Raw genomic sequence first — 12,394 nt, 5'->3', positions numbered from 1 at the left:
TCACAAGCTTCTATAGGCTCAGAGAGCCAGCAGACTGAGGAAGGCAGTGGGTTCTGACACGGGCTATGATGGAAGCATGGTCGGACCCTCCTCCCCCCCATAGCCCTTCAGGCCCACAAGCCTTCTGAGTTCCGTTAAGTGCCACATGCTCATTGCCTCTGCACCTGCTGATCCTCCTGCCTGGATTATCCTTTCCTGCTCTAGCGTGGCTGCAAAAACTTATCCTTCACATCTCAGCTAAGATGACATCACTTCAAAGACACCTTCCTCACATCTGCTGTAAGAAGGTATTTCTCTGCCCCATCCCCCAGAATTCTTATACATTTTCCACATGTTAACTCTAAGTGTCTGCCATGTACTAGAAGCTGTTGCACACGCTGCGGATGCCAGCAGTGAAGGAAACAAAATTCCTCCCTTCATAGGTTTATTTACATCCTAATGGGGAACAGAGACTTTAAGTGAGATAAATAAGTGAAATGTTTAGTATCTCATAGAGTAGTAAGTCCATTGCAAGGAAGGAGGATAGGAAGCATGGAGTGAAGGGATGGAAGGTTGAAATTTAACTAGGGTAGACATAGAAGGCTTCCTTGAGAAGGTGACAGGTGATATCATGGCGGGTAGGGAGCCTTCCAGGCAAAAGAAATAGCTAGAGGGTTGGGGAGAGTACTTGCCTAGCATACCAAGTGCTGGGTTTGATCCCCAGCATTGCAGCATTGCAAAAAAGAAAGAAAGAAAAGAGAAAGTGCCAGGGTAAAGGAGTGTGCCTGGAATGTCTAAGGCAAATAGGGCTGAGTGAGAAATGAGGACAGCAGTGGGTTATGAGGTCAGAGGAGAATATGGGGGCTCTATGGTCAAGGTCAAGACTCTGGCTGTTACTCCGAGGGAGCTGGAGGGTTCTGAGCAGAGAAGCCCTGAGATCTGACTTACATTTTAACAGGCTCTGGCTGCTATGCCCTTTTGTTTTGTCTCATGGCTTATCAGTTCTCTTAATCATTGCATTTTCCCCCCTGTTTCTACTGTCTCCCTCCCCAATGAGAAATGGCAGAAATTACGCCTGGCTTGATTACCTGTCAAAAAAGGGCCAGTGCCAGGCACTAGCAGGTCTCAAAAAACACCGAATAAATGAATGAGTGTTGGATTTATGAAGTCTCTGTTCTCGGTGTCAATACCCAACAACTAATCCTTCAAGATTAAAGAATGAAGATGACAGAAAGTGGCTATTCTCAAACTGACATTCAACCCTCAATGTGCTTAAGATCCTAAAAGCAATGAGGTGGGGTTAAAAAGAACCTGCCACTCAAATCTACTTTTCTACTCTACTACAGAACTCAGCTGTTGAAGCGCTGAAATAAAACATTGAAGGGTTAGTTTTAAAGCTTTTGAGATCTGACCTCTAAATCTACCACTTTGCAGTTTAGTGTCCACTGGGAAGATAGATGGGGATCAATGATTACAGCATCCTGGGTGGTAATGAACTCTGGAACTTCTGGAGTCAACCAGTGACACTCTAACCTTAATTAGAAGGAGACTCTCAACTTAGAGACCCTCCTGGTAAAGGTCAAGCCCAAGGTTAAAGATAAGAAGATCATAATGCTCTGGAGTCTAAAACCACAGGGAAGTCCCTCAGCTCCACCAACAAATAGGAGACAATCTAAGAGGCTAAAATAAGAGAACACACACAAAGCCCTTGTAGTACACAGCACCCTAAGGGAGCTAGGCAATTATTAGCCACTATTATTTCTACAGAGGGGGAGTGTTTACCCTCTCCTTGGGGACCTGAGGAACTCTGGTGGCTGGAGGCAGCAATGATAAGTTTGAGAGTAATTAATACCACTACTAGTCAGATTTCTCCCTATCCCCTGGGGTGATATGATAATGGACAGGACATCATCTAGGAAGTGCTTTGAATGCCATAGATGTCAAGAAACCCTAACAAGTCAATGTAATATTCACTTACTAAACATTTGTGGTGCACTGCACTGACTCTGTGCCAGACAGAGTCACAACTGGAGACACAACACAGTTAAGACAGGTCTTATGAAGGATTGAGAGTTTGTTTGTTTTTTCCCTAAAAAGACATCCAGCAGGGCGTGGTGGTGCATGCTTGTGATCCCAATGGCTGGGGAGGCTGGATCACCAGTTCAAAGCCAGCCTCAGCAAAAGCAAGGCGCTAAGCAACTCAGTGAGGCCCTGTCTTTAAATAAAATACAAAATAGGGCTGGGGATGTGGGTCAGTGGTTAAGTGCCCTTGAGTTCAATCCCCAGTATCCAAAAAATAAAAAGATATCCAAGTAAACAGACACACCCACTGTGTCACCCATTGTGATCACAGAACACCCAGCAGGGGTATCTAGCTCAGGCCTGCAGGGTGGTGGTAATGATCAGAAAGGCAGCACCAAGTAGTGCTCCAGTAACAGAGGTTTGGTGCAGGGAGCAGGAAATGGTGTTCAGACAAAGAAGGAAGAGCATGAAGCAAAGGCAGAAAGGCATAAAAAAGTATCTAGACGTGGAAGCAGCTTGGGAGGTAGAAGTATGGAGTAGGAGGGATGAGGAGAGAAAGCCAGGCAGGAGTCAGAGCCCAAAAGACCTTGGATACCAAGCTAAGGAAGTGGGTGAGTTTAGCCTGCAGGCAATAAGGAACCACTGATGAATTTTCTTTTTTTTTTTTTTTTCCACTGATGGATTTTCAAGCAGGACTTTTTTGTTTTAAGGATCCCCCAACTGCTCAGGTGATATCTCCTCTCTGGTGTATTTATTCTTCTATGTGAGAAGGGATAAAGAACAAAAAATCTCTTCTGGTCTGTAAAAATAAAAATACCTGTCCAGAAAAAAAAAGACCTTCAAGGACTAGATGCCCCTCAGAAACAGAACAAAGGGCCAGGTGCAATGGCACACACCAGCAGCTCGGGAGGCTGAGGCAGGAGGACTGCAAGTTCAAAGCCAGTCTTAGCAATTTAGCAAGTCCCTAAGCAACTTAGTGAGATTTTTTTTTAAAAAAAAAAGGGCTGGGGATGTAATTCAGTGGTTAAGTCCCCTGGGTTCAATCCCCGGAAAAAGGAAAAAAAGAAAGAAAGAAATGAAATAGAGCAAAGCATAAAACCATACATAAGCCACGCTTGCTTACTGTCAGCATATCATACTTCCATGCCAGACTTGAAGGTCTTCTGGGAAGTAAGCAGTTTAGAAATGCAAGTTTTGAGGATGGCTAGAAAAAGATCAAAGTCCAGAGCCAGAATCTACAGGACCAACAAACTGAACATGTTCTGAAATACTTTTAGGAAGTGAAAGAAGGGTGGAAGAAGCCCTAAGTACACAAAGGTCTCTATTTGCACAAGGAAGCAACACCCCACAAGCCACAGCTGCCAGTCTTCCTCAGACACAGGCCCTGGCAAGCATCAACTGTTTTAGGGTCAAAACACCCACCAGTGTAACAGGCTCTGCACAATTTCCTCTTTTAACAACTCTAAAATGGGTGTGGGGGAGGGGTGATCAGTATTATTTTGCAGCTGAAGTAATGAACTCAGCCCAAATAATCTGTTCAGGTCACACTGCGGAGAAGCTGCTGAGCTGGGGCTGAGAGGAGTCAGGAATGCTGTTCCCATTATACCTCTGAGCCCTTCAAGTTGCTCAGGGTAAAGCTTCTGGTGGACCCACACTTAACAGATGATCTCAACCCATGCAACCTTTGAGAGATCTGATTATTTAAGAAACAGTGAAGCTGCCCCTCATGATGGTTTCTAAGAGGAGCTTGGTGGGCTAAAGCCAGGACAGGGAGCCAGATGCTCTGAGCTATGTCCTACCATCTGTGACAAGTTGCTTTATCTCAAATCCTCTCCTGGAAGGATGGGGATAAGGTAACAGTATTAAGTTTCTGTGAATTCAATGAACTAGGAGAACAGACCACAATTTAAAGAAAAAAGTAACAAGAGTAATATTTTTTAATCATATCTTTCTTCAGAAGTATGTGGAAACCTTCTTGGATTCATTAAGGCTTAAAGCACCTGTGTGTAGGAAGATGACAGGTCTTCACACTGTGGTCAGGGAAACTGAGGCAGACCTGGAACAAATGACTTCTGCAAAGGAGTGAGGCTCCAACTCACAGAACCTAGCTCCCTGGCCATCAAACCACCTCATTCTTTCAGCCAAGATATATATTCATCCCAGGCAAGATGGCACAGGCCTGTGCATTTTTCAGAGAGATAGAGTCTTCCCTTGAATACATTAGGTACATTCTTCCATAACCTAGCACCAAAAGATCTCCTTTCTCTTTACTGAAAAAGCAATGCAGCTCAGCCTCTCTCAAGAGACATCTGGATGTTAGCTGCATGGATAGTCTGTTTTGTGTCTCACAGTTCCTAACCGGGAAATTTTAAGCTCTTGTCCTGAAAGATAAATCACTTATAGCGACAGCCTGCAGGATTGTTTCACCCTAAAGAAAGTGAATTAAATGCCCTTTATGATGATCAGACAAAAAGCAATAAGGCTACATCTTGACACAGATCCAAATAATATACCAGCAGCTTGAAATATTAAATAGTTCCTACACCCTAACACTACTCCAGCTTCTCCTTTGTCTCTGCACTTTGCTGGTCTCTAAAAACCTAGGTAAGAACCCCAGTGCTTCTGCCTCTTCTACCTGATTGACTTTATATGTGTGATTTGACTTTTGTGCCTGTGTGTCCTGGTGGATAAAATGGGTAAGGTATCAATAGCTACCCTACAATATGGCATTGTAAGTAAAGTGTTTAGCACGGTGCATCGTTTACAGCAGGAGCTTAATAACTAAGATGGAATTCTTGTTAGTGTTTTCTAGCATTATTACAGGTGTCCCCATTCTGTCAACTCGTCCCAAACGATCCAAAGGACAGACCAAGCCTTAGCCTATCAAGGAGCGGGAGGCACAGAGCCATTTCTTGACCCCCCTCCCCCCATCATTTGGAATTTTGGCAAAGAGATAAGCCCCTGTACGAGGAGAAGGCCCCAGGACAGCCATAGGTTGAGTGCGAAGGGGGAACCCAAATCCGGAAGAGTTTTCCCTCGGCCAGGGACAGGCTCCATGGGGCCTAAGTCTAGGAGTCTCTCCGGGCGGGCGCCCCATGAGGGGCTGCGGACCTGGGACTAGCCCGGTGCTGGCCAGCAGTCAAGTGGGCGCGAATGAATGAACCCGCAGTCCTTACTCCTGGTCTCGGTCGGGAACGCCGCTCGTGCCCCTCTAGCATGGCGTCCTCACCGTGACCCCTGACCCCGCAAACCCCTCAGCTCGACCCCCGACTAGCCGCCCCACTTCTTTCCGAGCCTCGTCGGTCTCCCTGTTTCCTCACCCGCAGGTCCAAACGGCTCCCGGCGCCACGACTCGATTCGGCTCGGCAGCAAAATGTCCGCGGCCTCCTCCTCCCCGTAACCCGGTGCGTCGGTGCAGCCGGCCGCTCCGAGCCCCGAGGCTGTCACCTGCCGGGCGGAAGTGAGCGGCCCGCGCGCGGGCACTTCCGGTGGACGCACGGCCTGGGGGCGGGATCAAGGGTACAACCCGAGCAGGGGTGGTGCCCGTGGGCGTGGCGACTGTGGGCGGGACCGACCGCTATTAACCTCTCTGCCGCCGAGCGCTGATTCGCCACTGTACCCTGCAGAGCGCAAAGAAAAACTAGTCGGTCAACAGCTAAGTAATTAGGGTGCTGAGGCCCTGAGAATGGTAGGATTTTACCCAATGGGAGAGTCAAAATTAGAACTGTAAATCTAGTCAAACGCAAGACTGAAGCTTCTCTGCTAGTCTGAAGCTGGACTGTTTCAGGGCAGCGTCAGCGCCCTAGGGGAAAACATCATTCCCTCCAAGGAACTTTTATCCCCTGGGATCTTAATAAAGTGCCATTTCTCCTTTTGCCAGGACCTCAATTGCTATTGTCACCTTTCCCAATTCCATTAATTTTCTCTTCCTTCTAGATAATTTCTGTTCATTCCCTTTAAAACATTATGTAATTTCTACTATTTAAAGGTGCTTTACTGAACAAATAATATTTACATCGCAGAGAAATGGAAATATACTTGAAGCAAAAAGAAAACAAGCCGGTTGCTCTGGCCCAATCCTGTAATCCCACCTATTTGAGAGGCTGAGGCAGGAAGATCACAGATTCAACAATTTTAACAGCCTCAGCAATTTAGCGAGAGCCTGTCTCAAAATAAGAAATCAAAAGGGTTGAGGATGTGTGACTCAGTGGTTAAGCGCCCCTAGATTAAATCTCTGGCACACACACCCCATCTCTCACACAAACACACACACACACACACACACACACACACACAATCATGTGTGATCCCATTGCCGTGAAACAACCACTTTTAATATTTTGGTAAATATCTTCCTGGACTTGATTTATTATCTGATTTTTTTATCTCACCAAGATATTGGTAAAACTTCCTCAAAACAATATATTAATTTCTACTTGTGCTTACCAATACTTTCATAGTACTCTAATGTTTGGCTCATATTGTGATTTTCTTAAACAATCCCCTAAAATTGTACATAAGGTTGTTATCAATCTTAATATTATAAAAACATTTTGATAAATAAGCTTTTGCATAGCCATAGATAAGAAAATTGTAAAAAGAGCATAAAATAGAGTCCCACATACCCTTCACTCAGCTTCCTTTGATGGTGACTCTCTATCTCTGTAGTATGACATTAAGCCCAGGAAATTGGCATTAGTAAAATGCCATGATCTCAACTACAGACAGTATTCTGTTTTTAAATCCGTTTTCAAAGTAGGCAGGGAAGAAAAATATTTTTTTCTTTTTTGCTGCAATGATGGAAATTTATTTTTCTACAGTCACAGAGGCTGGAAATCTAAGATCAAGACCAAAATGGTTTCTTCTCCTTGACTTGCAGATGGCCACCCTTTTGTTGTATCTTCACATGGTCTTTCCTCTGTGCACCTAGAATAATCTTATATCTACATGTCAAATCACATATCTGGAGGAAACTTTTCTAATGATAAATGTTGGCAAGTGCCATCAGTCTCATTGGAAAACAAATTGGGAATGTGACCCAGAAAAAAAAAATTTTGTTCAACAAAATGAACACACCTAAAGGTACCAAGCTGGAGAACTTATGTGCAAGTGACAAGGTAGTAGCAGAAAGCAGAGCTTTAAGATTTCCAAGGAGACCAAGGTCGCTGGGCCCAGCTGCTCAGGAAGGACTTCCTGGGGAAGGTAGCATTTGTTCTAGGTCTTGCTGAATTAGTACAAAGTTTCACAGGCTGCAATGGCAGGAAAGGGCAAACCAGGGAGGATAGTACAGAGGCAGGAAGGCTACACAGGGTCTCCATGCAAAGGAGCGAGGCAATCAAGTACTTCAGAAAGCTTGGGAAATCAGGGCTGGGGATATGTCTCAATGGTAGAGTGCTTGCCTGGGTTCCATCTCCAGCATGGGAAGGAAAGAAAGAATGGGGGGGGGGGAAGAAAGAGCGATCCAGGTGTGGTGGCACATGCCTATAATCACAGAGGCTCAGGAGGCTGAAGCCAGTCTCAGGAAGAATGAGGCGCTAAGCAACTCAGTGAGACACTGTCTGTGAATAAAATACAAAATAGGGCTGGGGATGTGGCTCAGTGGCCCCATGACCTTGAGTTCAAACCCCAATACCCCTCCCCCCGAAAAAAAAGAAAGAAAACAAAGCTTGGGAAATCACAAGCCCCCTACTCTTCACCAGGCTCTGGGGTAACTGTTGGATAATCAGATGGTTGAGGGCAAAGGTCCTGCTCTTGCTGAATTTACAGTTTGTCTAGGGAGGTGACAGAGCAGCAGACCCAAGTTTCTTCCAAAGCCTCTCTCCTTGACTTGTAGATGGCTGCACTTGCAGAAGTGTGAGATTAGTGCTACGGTAGGGGACATGCTGAGGGCTTTGGGAATCCAGGACAAGAACAGAAGCTCCCTAGGGTTGGAAGGACCAGGGGAAGCCTGGATAAATGGGGGGGGGGGGGTATTTAATCTGTAACTTTAAAACAATGACTATTTATGGAGCCCCTCTGTTGTGCCGAGTGGTTTGCAGGCCTCATTTGCTCTCTCCATTGGCCCCAGAAGGCAGGGGCTGTTTTAATTCCATTTATCTGGGGAGCGGGAGGGGACACAAATCTGAGACTTAAGTCAAATAGCATGTGAGTGGCAGAGCTTGAAGGCCTGGTCCCAGAGCCCCAGCTCTCATTAGTCCCAATAATTTCACCTAAAATACATTGTCACTCCTACCTGAGCTAGCCATGTTGGGGATGCAGCAGTGAACAAGGAACAGCCCAATCCCTACTTGGGGCTCACTGCTGAGTGTAGGAGCAAGACAGATAATGGGACAAATTATAAGTGAGTGATCAGCAGCACCAGGGAGGCACAGGAAACTTGGACACCAAATGAAGTGATGTCCAGCTTGAACCATGAAAGATGAAGATACAGAACACCAACGTGAGGTAGGAGTTCAGGGACACCAAGATGGCAGAGGCAGGTAGAAGAAAAATGCCACTGGAGAGTAAGACAGAGAGTTGGGTCATCCTGTCCCTGTTTTTGATAAGTCCCATTACCATGACAACTCCTGTCACTAAGGACTTACCACCCTTGATAACTCCTGCCACAGTTCGGTATTTTAAAATGACCTATGATGGTAAGTGGACAGTATTCTAAAGTAACCAATGGAGGGAAATTGAACACTCTTCTAATCAGGTATTAAAAGGTAATCAGGGGTTGGGGTTGTGGCTCAGTGGTAGAGCATTTACCTAGCATGCGTGAGGCACTGGGTTTGATCCTCAGCACTCCATTAAAAAAATAAAAAACAAAGTGATAAAGAGTAATGTTTATTTTTTAAAAAAGGTAATCAATGGAAACAAATGAGGTGAGGTTTTTCATTTGGACCATACAGAGAAGAGATAGCCCAGCATATAGGACGCTAATTTCTAGACCTCAGGACCTTGAGCTTCTCTCTACTGCTCGGTCCACTTTGCTCTACCTTACCGAGTGGTAATTTAACCTTCAACTTCAATAAATCTGCACTTTGCCTTTTACTTCTCTGTGTCTTGCTCAATTCTTCTTCTTTTTTTTTTAACCCAGTGCCTCACATGTGCGAGGCAAATGCTCTACCACTGAGCCATAACCCCAGCCTCTGTCTTGCTCAATTCTTTGTTCAGGACACCAAGGACCTGGACTTTAGCTGGACACCTCAGTGGTAACACTTAACAGTATGATCCAGGCACCACCTTAGCCTCTTCTACATATTGATTCACTGAACTCTTCCAGTAATTTAGGTTCCCTGACAGTCCCTAAGTAGAGATGAAAGGGCTGGGGATGTAGTTCGGTGGTGGAGCATCTACCTAGCATGAGTGATACCTTGGCTTTGATCCCTAAAAATGGGTTTGATCCTTAAAAATATGTATAGAACCAAGCAGAGATGAAAACAGGTTGGTGGGAAGAACTGATTTCTCCTCTACTTTCCTATAGGTCCGGACATTTCCTCCCATAGTTCAGACTGGAAGGAGAGCTAAAATTATAATACTAATAAGAGGAGGCACAGGTCAGTGCCATAGGCTGGGTAATTATAGCTTGCAGAGTCGGGAGACAGAAGCTGGCCACACTGCCTGAGCAAGTCATTCTCACTGTCAAATGCTGACAGCTAGGTTGGGGATTTAGCTCAGAGGTACAGTGCTTGCCTGGCAGGCGTGAGGCAAGGGTTTGATTTCTAAAACAAAACAAAGAAAAAATGCTGACATCTACAGCTGGAGCAGCCATACCTGTGGCATTCGGAGCCTGCCTGGCCCCCTCCTCGAGGCCCAAGGGAGCTCCTTGCTCCAGAGTGGATGAAGCAAAGCCAGTGATGATCAAATCTACCTACCTGGAAAGAGAAAACCAACTTCCCCCAGCAAATACATTCTTCCTAAAAATTATATCACCTTCTGGTTAGAGGGAGAAGCTTTATTAGCTTTTCTCGGAGTCCTGGTCATTTTGTCTTATTTTTTATCTCTTTTTTGTTGTTGTTAGTTATAGATGAACCTGTTTTATTTATATGCAATGCTGAGAATCCAACCCAGTGCCTTACGCTTAGCTAGGCAAGCCCTCCACCACTGAGCTACAACCCCAGCCCTCGTTTTTGTCTAATTGAGTGAGCTCTTTAGGCCTAAGTTTCTCCTCCCTGGGTACTCTGCCAACACCATGGGCCAAGCACCATTATATGCCCTCAACATCCATTTCTTCATTTAATTCTCACCACTCTCAAGAGGAAGGTGCTATAGTAAGCCTGTTTTACAGATGAGGACATTGAGGCCCTGAGAAGCTGCAGAACTTTCCCAACTCCACATCATGGCAATGGGGTCCTAGCTGGGAGTCAAGATCAGGGCAGATAACTGCAGGGCCCATGCTTTTCCCTTCTCTCCATCCTTACCTGCCTCATGTGGTTTCATCCAATCAGAAGAAGGTTGGGAGTTCTTGCTGGGAGGTGGAATGACCCATAACTGTGGCTGATGCTATGTGACCTACATCAAGTTTTTTCTTTCTGACACTCAGAATCTCAGAGCATGTCTTTCCCATCCTCCCTCCACAATGGGTGCGTAAGTATACAGTCAACACTGAATCCATGGGTCCCTCATCTGTGGATTCAGTCAACATGGTTCAAATATTAGGAAAAAAAAAAAAAAGGCAGAGTATAATGGCATACTTCTATAGTCCCAGCTACTTCGGAGGCTAAGAGAATCACTTGAGCCCACACGTTTGAGACCAGCCTGGAGAATATAGCAAGAGCCCATCCTTAAAACATTGAAAAAAGGCCGTGTGAGGTGGTGCATGCCTGTAATCCTAGCTTCTTGGGAGGCTGAAATAGGAGGATCGAAAGTTCAAAGCCAGCCTCAGCAGCTTAGCGAGGCCCTCAGCAAATGAGCGAGTCCCTGTCTCAAAATTAAAAAATAAGAGGGCTGGAAATGTGTCTCAGTGGTTAAGTGCCCCTGAGTTTAATCCCCGGTCCCAAAAATAAATAAATAAATAAATGAAAGGCTGGGAATGTGACTCAGTAGTTGAACACCCTGGGTTCAATCCCTGGTACCAAAAAAGAAAAAGAAAAGAAAAGAAAAGAAAAAAGAATTGCATCTGTACTGAACACATACAGACTTTTTTCTTTATTATTCCCTTAACAATACAGTATAACAACTACATTGTACTAGGAATAAGTCATCTAGAGATGATTTAAAGAACAGGAGGATGTGTGTAGGTTCTATGCAAACACCACTCTAATTTATATAAGGGCCTTGAGCATCCATAGGTTTTTGGTATCCACAGGAGTCCTGGAAGCAATCCTCTGCAGACACAAAGAGATGCCTGTCTTGTTGGACAAATTAAACTCAGGAGTCTTTCCCTCTGTGACCACTAGAGGGATCACAGGTGCCATTAATGGCCACCCTCTCCTTCAAAAGTAATCATTGCACAAGACCTGTAACAAGTCCTTCCATGTCCCAAGTTTCTAGATTTCTCTTCCTTCATGATTACTCATCCTCTACCCCAGTCTATGTTTACTTGCTGCTTTTGTTGTTTTTATCCTTCAAATCTCTAGCACTTGCCACAGATCTTCTCTGGAAGGAGGTAGGAAATGACTTTGTCCATAGCCTCACTGACGATAGCCCTCTGCCTGCTAACAGCTGCACTCCCTTCTCACTCAAGTCAAGAGGGGCATAAACTCCAGAGTAGAGAATCCTGGAGGCTGTTTCGAACCTCCTCGGTTGTCCCCATCCCTCCCTCCCTGCTGCCTGTGATCTCAGTACACCAAACCTGGCTTTCTCAGGAGCAAAATTTTGCTCAGCCTCTCTTGTCAGTGGAAGTCTGCCTCTGGAAGGGCTTTGCTCTCTCAGGTGCCTTGGGTTCAACAACCCTCAGCTGGTGCAATCACATAGGCCCAGGTTTAGCTGGGCACAGTGGTACACATCTGTAATCCCAGGTACTCAGGAGGCTGATGGCAAGTTTGAGGCCAACCTGGGTAATTTAGTGAGATGCTGTCTCAAAGAGAAAGAGAGAGAGAGAGAGAGAGAGAGAGAGAGAGAGAGAGAGAGAGAGAAAGAAAGAAAAGAAAGTAAGAAAAGCTGGCAATCTAGCTCAGTGGTAGAGCATTTGTCTAACATGTATGATACCCTGGGTTCAAACCTCAGCACTGCAAAAATAAAGAAAAAGAAAAAGAAAGAAACCTCAGACTCTGAACCTCATTGGGATTCCAATCTTTGAAATCCCCATTTGTGGGACCTCAGTTTCCAACCTAGAAAATGGGGCCAATTGTGCCTTCTTACAAAATTGTTAACAGAGATTAAATTGTAGAAGTTAAGGATAATGCCTGACACCTCAAAGTTCTCCTTAATTGAGGGATACTGTTTGCATTAATATTAGCTCCAGCTCAGC

At 45.2% G+C, this 12,394-nt stretch overlaps 1 protein-coding gene across 1 annotated transcript in view; it reads right to left on the bottom strand.

Annotated features, from left to right (window-relative positions):
* Positions 1 to 5,475, bottom strand: part of Ap1b1 (adaptor related protein complex 1 subunit beta 1) — a 55,994-nt gene extending 50,519 nt beyond the window's left edge. The window contains exon 1 of the mRNA XM_027956057.2: positions 5,322 to 5,475. The gene's annotated coding sequence lies outside the window, so the exon portion shown is untranslated. The remainder of the gene's footprint in view (positions 1 to 5,321) is intronic.
* Between the last annotated feature and the right edge of the window lie 6,919 nt (positions 5,476 to 12,394).

Source organism: Marmota flaviventris, chromosome 1 (assembly GCF_047511675.1).
Source record: "Marmota flaviventris isolate mMarFla1 chromosome 1, mMarFla1.hap1, whole genome shotgun sequence".
NCBI classification, from domain to species: Eukaryota; Metazoa; Chordata; class Mammalia; order Rodentia; family Sciuridae; genus Marmota; species Marmota flaviventris.
The sequence above is the reverse complement of the archived record's forward strand: the minus strand, read 5'-3'. Positions and strand labels throughout refer to the sequence as shown.